The sequence below is a fragment of the Sipha flava genome, unplaced genomic scaffold (genome assembly GCF_003268045.1).
Source record: "Sipha flava isolate LNK unplaced genomic scaffold, YSA_version1 85_pilon_pilon, whole genome shotgun sequence".
NCBI lineage: Eukaryota > Metazoa > Arthropoda > Insecta > Hemiptera > Aphididae > Sipha > Sipha flava.
Window position 1 is genome coordinate 839,103 of NW_020273627.1, and position 12,550 is coordinate 851,652.

Genomic DNA, 12,550 nt, shown 5'->3' on the forward strand with positions numbered 1-12,550 from the left:
CACCAATTAAAAAAAATATATTACCACATTAAAAAGAAATTCAATACTCAGAAAAAGATTAAGTTATTAATGCATGAATTAGACACATATTGGCAATGAAATATGTTATAATGTCAATAAATAACTGCGTAAATAGCGAATTGGAAAATAAATAAGTTGTCCACAAGGTTATGTTAATCCTATTAATATTTATTGCCGGCGTTAGTTCTGATGTTTTTGTATAACATGTAAACTATTCATTTATGGTAAATATATTTGATTTAAATAGTACTGCTGACAATTGAAACACGCACAAACACAAATCAACTTAAAATGCTAAGGTCTAAATTGAGGTGGAATTTTTACGCCCGAAGAAAATGTTAAAATTACTCCCTATCATAAACCACTAATCAAATACTCTTCTCGAAAATGTTTTTCTAATATATAACATACAATCATACTCATTGAGTTTTATACTTAATATCAGTACTTAACAAAATTAAAAATATTAAACTAGTTGTTAATAACAACAAATATTACATCCTCTAAAATGTTACGCCCGAGGATAAATCCCCGTCTTCCACTTCTTAGTTCCGCCCCTGGGTCTAAACTTCAAATGAAAAATCGTAGACTTAAATGAGTGTAAACGTGATATTATATTCAATGCAGAATGCTGACTGACAAAAAATTAACGATTGTTTAAATAAATTTTAAACTGAAATCCTTATAATTTTCAGAAAATGATAATATGGGATGTTCTCAAAAAAAATGCATATTTTTAAATTTTATAGTACGCGCTCGAACTTTAAATCCGTCATAAATGTCATAATATAGGCTCTTTACTTTATTTGCTCTGTTACTATGTTGAACGTAGGACGGACAAAACAACTACAAACTTGAGTTGACATCCTCATGGAACGGATATCGAATAAGACCTTCTTCACCCATTAATCGTTATCAGTCCCTTAGGATTTATGATAGGTTTCTCTTATACATGGGTTTCTACTGAACGCCGAACATCGTATTATAGCATTAACTGATATCACTGTAGCGGAGTGTGATTCTAAATACATTTGAACCATTGTGTTGCACACGATTTAAAAATATTAATGAATATCTAAAATATATTTTCGACTCGATGGTAAATTATTTTCAATCGCATGTCTGCGAACTGGTATACTTATACTCGACTAATTGGTTGTACATTATTATATATCAAGGTAGGTAACTATATAATGCAAATCGGTATTTCATTGCAATCAAAGTCGATTAATTAGTGCTTTAATAGCTGCTTATTGCTAGAAAATTGAATGCATATAATTAATCACACCAATTATTATGGTAACGTACGGCCGAACAGAAAATCATAATCAACGAACGTTACGTTAAACAGATGAAAATATAGCCTCTGTTCCGTGGGTTGTTATATCTATTTGTACAACGTTACCAGTTCGTGAATCAAAACAAATGTAACGTCATTTATCGACTCGCATATTATTTAATTATCTGCGGTTACCACGCACATTTCGAATGTAAAGAACCATAACTGTATTATAATATTATATAACGTAGTTGTATGGATGATTTCAGATGTTATGCAATCCAACCCTAAATTCATAAGCACAGACCACAGAACCTTTTAACCTTCGCTGACGTCATCGCGATTTATTTTTCAGATTCTAAACAAAGTAAAACTGAATGATAATTTCAAAAATAATTTAAGTCACTATTTTGACGAAATCATTTGTCAAATAATTTTTATTTAATTTTAATGAAATATAGTTAAAAGGCGTAGACTACTTAAAACCATACACAATAAATATTATTGCTAACCCCGAAGATACATTCGTAATGAGTTGATAGTACAATAAAATTTAAATTTCTGAGATAACACTAGTAAAATTTTTTTTTATCATTCCAGTTATATTCATGTTTCGATAATATAAATTGAAAATAAAATTTTTCTTCCATGGAATACACAACCTTTTTTTAAACTGTGTATGAAATAAAAATGAGTAGAAGTGATAGAGGGAGTGATTTGGTAACTAATTTTATACCATTTGTATGTAAATACAATTACTTCGATCGTAATATTAACGTGTACCTATAGAGAATTGACTCGACGATTTATTATATAAGTACTGAAAAAACCTTCAACAATAAAATATGCTAAATTTATGCGAGTTAAAATGTTCAATTAAAGTTCCTTATGAAACGAACAAACGTTTCGTATATCATGCTAAGTAGGTAAAATCTCTTCGATAACTTATGCAAATGCTGTAGAAGAATCATGTCACATTGGGTGTGCATAATACAGTTGAGGCCTACGTATAACAGTTGACTTAACCTCGGGTAAGTGAAGCAGTGAAGATTAATAATTGATATTGATCAAAAAATTCAACAATAATAACATTATATTGTTTCTGTAAATTTTTTGCCCAATCATTATGCGCTGACGGTTTAATCGGCTTATTCTATAAGCGTGTGTACCTAACCTGCAACACGGAGAGTATATACCGTTACTTAACGGGTTTTAATACATTTTCTATGACACCATTTCAGGACGATTACTGTAGATAGTTCACCGATTTTATACTTGTCTGCAAACTGCTGTACTACACAAATGAACCGTAACGCATACTCTTCACATTCTAAACATTTACGCAATGACGTTCAATAAGCATCATAATAATTATTCTATGTACCACACTTGTAGTATTATTTATTACACTCACATAAACTAACATACACGTACACATAGTGGCGTACCTGATGTATTTTGCAGGTGTAGCACGATATTACTATATCCACCCACTACTCGAAAAACTCAAAGCTTAATTTTTTTTCTCTCTCAAAATTCTTAACATTATAGACATTTTACAAATAATTGCACATAGCACTAAGCAATATAATTTATATTTTGTCAGCTATTTTAATTTTTAAAAATTTATCTACGTATAATAGATACATTTTTTTTTAAATAATTAAGATCTTCAAAATTAAAATAAATAATTTAAACAATCTTACAAAACGCAGATAATGTTCTAATTCTCACGCCTTAATATTTTTGATTATGAAATTAATATGTCTCAAGTTAATTATTTTAACCCCCATGTTATTGTACCCATTCACCCGTTACTTTTTAGATGCAGGGGCTGCTACATCTAGCATTAAGATTGGACGCCACTGTACACATACACATACATATACACGTATATAAGTACATACTATTACTCGTTTAGTATACATTGGCTTCTTAACGATGTTACCATAAAAATCTTTAATTAGAAACGTGTTGCTTATCGAACTCTGATAATATGTAAACACACTATTTATCTCTGAAAACTAGAAAATCGGGTAAAGGTCAAGTACGATTTATTATAATATTTAAGCATGCAATGCAACTGTACAAGAATTGTATACACGGAACATATTGGACATTATTACAGTTTTATTTTAAGTATAATTATAATCATATTACAGTGTGTGATGGTAGTTAAGTTTATTCAATACATTTTTTCAATTCGTCTTTATGATAACAGTGATAATATTATATAACATATATTTTTGTTATAAGTAATTAAATGAAGCATTAAAAACAATGATTAAGACGGTACAAATTTAAACAATATTTTAATTTCTAGAGATACATATTTGATTTCGATGTTGTTCCTAATTTATAATATTATTACAATCGTGTGTATAATTATGTAATAATATATTGTACAGGAAATCGTGTTACGAGGAGGGAAACAATGGCTTGTGATTCGTCGGAAGTGTTCGGAAAACAAGAAATAATTTATAAAATAAATACGTATATGTACACATATTGCGTCATAACGATGCAAAAAAGCATTCCTTCATTTTTGCAAAACAATAAAAATTTGTAACTATTAAACAGCATGTTTTATGTATACGTGTTTATTAAAAAATGGTTATTACATTTAGTATTTGCTCCCTACAATTTTAAGTGTAAATCGTTAATTTGATAATATTCATACATCGTATTAACCTAAGAAACTAAATAGTAATGATATTCTCACAACGTTTAAATGTTTTATTATTATTTTTTTGTTATTAATACTTAATCCATAGTATTTTTTGGCTATATCAAATACTTAAATGATAACTAATTAACAAAAAAATATCAATGCTTCACATCTAGAATGTGATGGAACAAGGATCTCTTAACGCTTTTATTAATGATATAAGATTGAATGGATTCATTGAGAGTGAATTATATTAAGTAAAATATTAATAATTTACTCAAAGTAAAGACGTCATTTGATGTTATAGATATTTGTATAAAATTTAAATACTTTAAATTACTAATAATGTATGTATATATATATATATATATATGGAAAAAATTGAAATTGGAATTTATTCCCGTAATAAAGAAATATTATTACTATTAAATATAGTAAGGGTGTGAATTAAAACCCTGGACTTTTGTACTAAAGCAGGAAAGAGTTAGGAATTTTTTTTATACCTGACCTTGTTTTTAGGTTTTGATTGAAGTAAAATAGCTATTATTTTTACCATGATGTGTATTATTATTTTTTTTTACAATTCTTTCTATTTTTATACATTTCAAATTGAAACTAGTCGTACTGTTATACTTTTTTATTATTATACGAAATTTAGGTAATTTAAATAATTAAAATAATAAAAACAATGTTTAATAGAATACCTATAAATATAAATGATTTTTTCTCAAAATGTTGCAAACTATTTTTATTGTTTGAATAACAATTAACAAATTCAAATTAAATAACATATTTTTAATAACACAATATTAAAAAAATAAATTAAAAAAAAAAATTTAATAATTATGGTTTTAAAAACAAATGCAAATAAAAATGTCTTTTTTTTCTTAAACATATTATAGTAAAACTAATGAAAGACATATTATAAGTTTTAAATCATAGAAGCTAAATAAAATTAACCATATACTATTTGTTAATATCACAAATCTTAACAAAAATACATAATATTTTTTATCATTCGTAATTTATCGATTATAATTATTTGTTATAGAATAATTCCCTATATTTTTGTATATAAATATAGTAATATAACTGATAATTGAATATTTTGGTGATTCACACAGTCGTAGTCTTGACCGACGTGATAAAGAAAAACGTAATTTTAAGATATATAAGTATAAGTAACAAAAATTCACATCATGGACCCCTTTTATTAATTTTTGTTTTATTATATTGTTATATATTATCATACCAATACTGTTTTTTCAATATATAGTTAATAGATGACAGGCCAAGACTTTTTACATACATGTTGATAATATTAATAGGGATTTCTAAAAAATTCATTAAAAAACTTATACACAAATTTATCTACTCACCAAATTATATATATAGATATATAATTTACTAACCAGGTACTAACTATACCCAGGTGTTCTAAAAGTTTATTTGATCCCCTATAATTATAATTTGTAAGAGGAACGAAAAAAATTGGACTAATAATACAGTTATAGTATGTTTGAAGAAATTTGAATATATTAAATTAAAGTTTTTGGAGAATTTTAATAATTGAGTATCAAGTTACCACCGTTATACGGTAAAATTGTAATCTAGATGTACTTACAATTTACTAGTAAACGGAAATGATCAAAACAAAAAAATGAAAATAACATGCATTTGATGTCATTATACTTCACATAGTTAAAACTAATACAACGTTTAATCAGTATTTCAATCGAGGTTATTTTATAAAATTAGAGAAAAACCAATTTTGTAAATGACTCCCAAGTACTAAGTATATTATATAAAATATTTTTTGCATTTAATTTTTGATTTTCTATTTTCGAATTTCATTTTTAAACAAAGAAAAATGTAAATGAATTCACATATATACACAATTAATTTAATAAAGTGAAACCAACATTTTCTTCACTCTAGACAGAAATCATAGCCTTTAATATATACGAATAAATGTACGAGTATGTAAAAGATTCATTGAAAAATTATTAAAATCGAACGTAGAGCATAGATAAATAACAAAAATCTTGGGTCCATATTATGTTAAGTAAATTTTATATTTTTCCTATCCTAAATTAGTTAGCCCAGTGTTCATATTTTATTTCGAATTGCACATTTTTAACTTTGTCGTGGGAAAAACATAAACTTTAATAATTATGGTACCACGGTTTTATTTATTTGTGTTAAGTAAATTCTATTCACATTACAATTAATTTTATAGGTCATTTTTTTATAAACCATAAAGATTACAAAATATCTTACCTTAAATGTTATGTTCTACGAAAATCCAACTATCATGTGATTTCTCTATTTGGAAAGAGATATTCATACAGTTGCTTTCTACGACGGAATTAGTATTTTGGTGTTCAGTCCGTCACACAAATAAAACTGGCTGTTAGCCTCACTTAGGTCATCATTATAGCACTGACCAAAGTCTAATGTACTGCTTCTAAAGAACTGCGATTTTTTTATATTATCTTACCATTAATCTTTGTAATTTTCCCTCTTGACGCAATATATTGATGCACTTATATAATGGGAAAAAAATATAATAGTAAAATATTTTAATGTAACAATGTAAATATAAATGTCTGCACAGTTGTTCGGAAACGTAAAATTTAAGACCAAAACAAGTGTTTTTAGTAAATTTAATTGCTTAAGGTAAAACAAAATTAACCGGTACCTATAGCCCTTTAAAACTTGTCATTAGATCCTACAACGCGCGCCAACTATTTCACTTGACACTCGAATACAAAGCTTAAGCCATACAGTCCTGACTCGGTTGAACGACCTTCACTCAATCTGTTTCCATATAAATCCCACTCCCCACTTTAAACTTGTATTTGTTGGTTACCATTATTAAACGTTAAGTCTGAATTCGCACATTTGACGTATTGCAATGATAACAGCTTCTTTTTATTTTATTTACTAATCCACCTAAAGGTGTTATTAAAAATGAAATCGAAATTACTTGATATGACATTATTGTTTTTAAAACCAAGCCATGTTTTAAATGTATAGTTTTATATTTTACTAACAATTGTTGTGATTAATATTTTCTAAAGTTAAATACTTACAAAAATAATTTTTAAATCATCGATCATCATAATTTTTTTGAATAAGAACATTTTTTTTTTTTTTTTATTCAACTATAACATAATGTTTTGCATCGACTAGATTTTATATACTTGTACAGTTAAAGGCATATAACGTATGCACTATTTACAATGGGTTTAGTAGAAACTTAGTTTAGAGATCATTCACCCCACAAATAAATAAACAAGTCAATAATATTTTACAAAATAAATATTTAACGATAATGATCAACTTTTGTATTATTATAAAATATACTGTTTGCATTAGTAGTTTTAAGACCAATAAATTAATAATAATAATTTTAATTACATCTGCATTTGATAGTCAGTGCTTGTTAACGATCGGAAATTTGATTTATTAAATGATTAATTTATATATTAATATGCACTAAATATTATGGTAAAATCACAATACATTTCTGACGTAGTAAATAATTTAAGTTCAACTCGGTAAATTAAGAGGTAAGTGTGAACATTCTAATACTTCTTACGAGAACATAATAATATGATTAATCCTTCCGATGATTCGATTTCCATAGTTCAAATATCAAATATCAAACGACAACGCGATGTGTAATTATTGTTCATCATTATGCAGGTACGATGTTTTAAGTTTACGCGAAGATCATGTAAAACATGTGCGAATATTATTATTCAATAATAACAATTATTATGATTATAATAATAATAATAATAATAATAATAATAATAATAACAATAATAATAATAAAAGATGCCAATGGATCTTTTATGCTGTGTGAAAATTAAAAATACAAAATATACTTTCCACCCATTATTCTTATGAAGCTACGTTATTTATATCTATATTGTACGACATTTTTTATTATCTTTTTGATATTCAACAGACACATCCTTATTGAGAGGAACTTCATATTGTTAAGACCACTTATCTCAGAATCGTCGTGAGTTCGCGTATTTAGGTATGTATATCCACGACATGATATTTTATAATAATAACCGCCGTTATTTCACTATTAATTACACTAAAATTTTTACTCATAATGCGGGGGATCTAAAAAAACAAAATAATAATTTTATATTCTTGAACATATTACTATGTAAATAGTAGTTCAAAATTGCAAGTGATATAGATTAGTTATTAATATTATTATTGAACATTATAATAATATTATAATTTAATGAGACTCAAAAAGTTTAAAGTTTTAAGTTTTAAGTAAGTAAGTTAGTTTTAAGTTAAAGTTTAAAAGTTTTAAGCGTACTTTGACCTATGCATTTCAACGTTTATTTAGGATTTGACTTACAAGATGCTATAAATTAAACCATAAACGTGGATGCGTAGTATATATATGGTTAGAAAATTAAATCATTGGCGTGATCTTAATCATTATATTTTTGTAACCTTACTAAGTGACAATTATTGTTTAAGGACCAATACGAATTGCGACTAAAATTTGTCCCACAAATCTAAATCGTTATTACACTAGTAGGCCCGTTTGTTTTTTTTTTTACCGGATATATTGTCACGTTTCATTTTTTTAACAGTTTATTCTCGTCAACATTATATCTATAACGCACGTGTCGATTTAAACAATTAGAATGTTTCGAACGCATAGTAATATACTGTCGTGTACGCTTTTAATATTCATTATTTTTTACGCAGTAACAAAACAAAATATTACCATCCATTTATGAAAACAGTTCTAATAATATATCATGATTTATCATGATTTCTACGAAAAAAAATGTATTCGCGTTTTATAAAAATTTTATTGAGCTTATTTATTACAAAATTGCCAAATACATTTTTACCACAAGAATAAAACATCAAATTATCAATCGCTGACTGATAATTGTGCAGCCAAAACTGCTGTACACATTAATTTTAAAGCCTGAGGAAATAAACGTATTATTATATATAGGTATATAGTAATAAGAAAGTTTGATTAAAAAATTACAATTTCAAGGGTCAAAATGTTTTTGGGTCTTTTAATTAAATTTTTGGTTAAAAAATGAGTAACCCATCTAGGGAATATTTTATATGATTTAATATGATGATTATGATAATTACCGTTTTAGGTATAAGTAAGTTAATAAAATGTAAATAAATATCATTATAATATACGACGTTTGTGTGATTGTTTCAATTTAAATTTTTTTTAATCACTCTACTCTAAAATATCCAGGTATTATATAAATATAAATGTATGTATGTTATACAATATATTAAGTATGATCTAAATATTTCTGATTTATGAGATAAAATAATTGTTTGCACAATTAAACAATTTCTTAAAATAAATATAAAAATATAATGTATCTTTAGAACTGATTAAACCATTCTTCTTTAACAACATTTCTTAACACTATCACTTTGTGATCCAAGACTAGGATTTTAATATATTACACTACGAAGTTGTTTTATTTAGTTTACTATATATATAACACAAAACAATAAAAATATTTTCTTAGTTTCTGATAAGAAATATATTGGTTTTTTTGTTTTTGTCCGAAATTTAATTAAAATAAATACTATAATTACTACATTTAAAAACACAATATTTTTTAGAATTTTTCTGATATCGATAATAAATTAAGCAACTCAAATCTTTTTGTTTTCATTTGTACACACATAAAAGCATGTTATTTTATATTTTATTAATACAAAATGATGTTAGTCATAGGACAACGCTAATTGCAAGAATACAATTAAGCAATCAATAGATATGACATAAACTATCAGTCGATATAATAATAAATAGTGTTGAATGAGTTGAATTAGCTTTTTTAAGAATTAATACGGAAAATATGTAATAAAAAAATCTAATTAATAGTACAATTTTAATCAATTACCTTCATTCATATCTATTCCTATAATGACTTTTGTAACTGACATCATCTCGTTTGTACGCACTCGTTCGCAAACCACATAGAATATTTATTAGAAGTATACTACGTAAGTATATATAATATACTACGTCCAATATATTGTAGACTCATACTATGAAAACTGCAATGAATAATTTTTCCAAACGATTTTTCGATGAAATTAAATACAATATAATTACATACCGTTTTTGATAGTTAAATTATTATCAGTTACATAACGTTTTATATTCTCACAGATGTATCTATATTTATACATATATATATATATATATATATATATTTGTATATATTTTAAATGGATGGTTAATTAAAAATAATTATAATGTTTATTCTAGATTAAAATACTAAGTTAACATTAAATACTTTTCTCCTTAATCTTACACATTCCCAATCGACAACATATGATGGTCATATTATAAATCCGGTGTTTGACATACAAACGTTCAGATGTGTGTAAATATTTATGTATAGTACATACACGTATTTTTACATATTACGTACATTAATACTACATTTATCGGATTCATCCGGCGTAACATAAACGTTACCGCTTGTGATTATACTACATAAAGCTGGTTTTAATGTTGTTAAGCTGTTGTGTGTGTGTGTTTTTTTTTCTTGGTTATAGATTTTAATGATGTTGACGATTTCAATATTATAATCCGAGTACAAAAATAATATTATGCATTATCGAATAAAACCTATGAAAAAAAAACAATCACAGTTAACTTTCCGGGAAACATCGGGTGATTCAGGTATTGTTAATATGAACCAGTTCGCTAAGTTAATAATTTTTTCATAACGGGAGGCCGTCATAGTATAGAGCTAGTACAATTTTGCATTTTATAGTTACTATTTACATATAACTAACGGATACTTTACTCGTTTATGACACTTCAATGTTAATCTTCCAGTTATTAGGTAAAGAAAATATAATTTTTATTTAATTTATTTTATGAACTATTATTAACAATTTTGGCACATCTAAATTCTCTAAATTACTTCTTATTTTAAACCTCATTTTTATGAGCCGAAGGTCGAGTTCTAATTACTCCTATGATGCATGAGTGCATGGGTGAGTACCACTGCACAATGTACACATCACGCTACAATATCAGCTATTATTTACTTATACCAAGGTTTTATATGTTTATCATTATAATAACATACATTTCTAGGTGAATTTTATGATATATAGCTAAACTATTTTTGAAACCAGAAACGTTGAAAATGTATTGCGGCGTTCTCGCAATAGTTTGTTAAAAATCACAATTACACAATTACAATAGGTTAAACATTAGAAAAAAAATATATTTTTAAATTATAATATAGGGTGAAGATGAACGTGCATCACAAACTTACTCTTAGATTACATTTATTTTGTAATGTCTAAATAATGACATAATTCCTGAGATTTGATGAAGAGTTTCAATTCCTAATTTTAGGTAGAGATTTGTTATTTACCGTGCGTTGCAATGATTAACAAAATCAATTATGGTTCAATAGTTAGAAGGAATATTCATATAATATTAAAGGTATCTGTATGTTAATTAATTATTTTCAAACAAAAACAAAACATAATAATAAAGAATTAACAAATTTTAACTCTTTCCATTATAAAAAAATTAATATTTTCTGGAAATTATAATTTTTTTAAAAAACTAAACATAGAAAAAAGTTCTTAAAAAAGTGATAATTATGAAACTTAACATTAATGTGTATTGTGTATATTTGATCACTGATATATTTAAAATATAATTTTAAACTTAAAAATATACATTGTATTTAAATTTATATACTCTGAAATTTTTTATTTTTATGTTTTACATTTTTAACTTTTATCTAAATATTGATTTTCATGAATAGATATTCCTCTTCCATGGAGAATATTAAAAATAAAATAAACAGTCATGAAAATACAATTTCATAACTCATTAAATGTTTAACATTTCAGATTGTCGTTTTAATTTAATACATAAGAAATAGTTAAAGATAAATTACTCAAGAGAAGTCTTATGATTAGTATTTTAAAAACAAATTTGTTTAAAACATTACAATTATATATCCATCAAAATATGAATCAAATATTTATCAACCCATTTTTATCATCATTTCAAAAAAATAAAAAATAAACAAAAAACTTAAATTATAAATAAAATGTTTTGTTGAAGTTCAATAATAATGTACTTTAAAAAAAAGTAGAAATACTAAGTAAGATTCAATGTATTCATTGAACAATTCATAAAACGATAAAACTAGCAAAAACATATTGAATTGTTAGTCCAATAATTATATTGTTACCAAAAATATATTTAACTATTATTTTTTACTATAAAAAATTTTATGCTATTATACCAATGAGTTTTCTTGAAGTGATATTCATTTTTGGTAAATAATATAAATTTTATTAATACTAAATTAATAGGTTTGACGACAAACGTAGTAGAATTCTCGTCGAGTAATTAAATAATTTACGGTGTGTAAACAAACAAGAAAATATTCAAAGTATCATTTTTATTATTATTCAATAGTACAATATGAAAATATTACCTTTATTTAGTAATTAATATTACAAAAAATAAAATCAAAACTTATATTAAT

General features: G+C 25.2%; 1 protein-coding gene across 3 annotated transcripts in view; it reads right to left on the reverse strand.

Moving 5' to 3' along the window:
- The window catches only part of LOC112693350, a 28,677-nt gene extending 18,685 nt beyond the window's left edge, over positions 1-9,992 (reverse strand). For 2 of the 3 annotated variants that reach the window (XM_025568359.1, XM_025568358.1), the window contains exon 1: positions 6,249-6,761. The gene's annotated coding sequence lies outside the window, so the exon portion shown is untranslated. Of the gene's footprint in view, positions 1-6,248; positions 6,762-9,913 lie in introns of those variants that run through there. The other variant, XM_025568361.1, reaches the window with a different exon arrangement.
- Between the last annotated feature and the right edge of the window lie 2,558 nt (positions 9,993-12,550).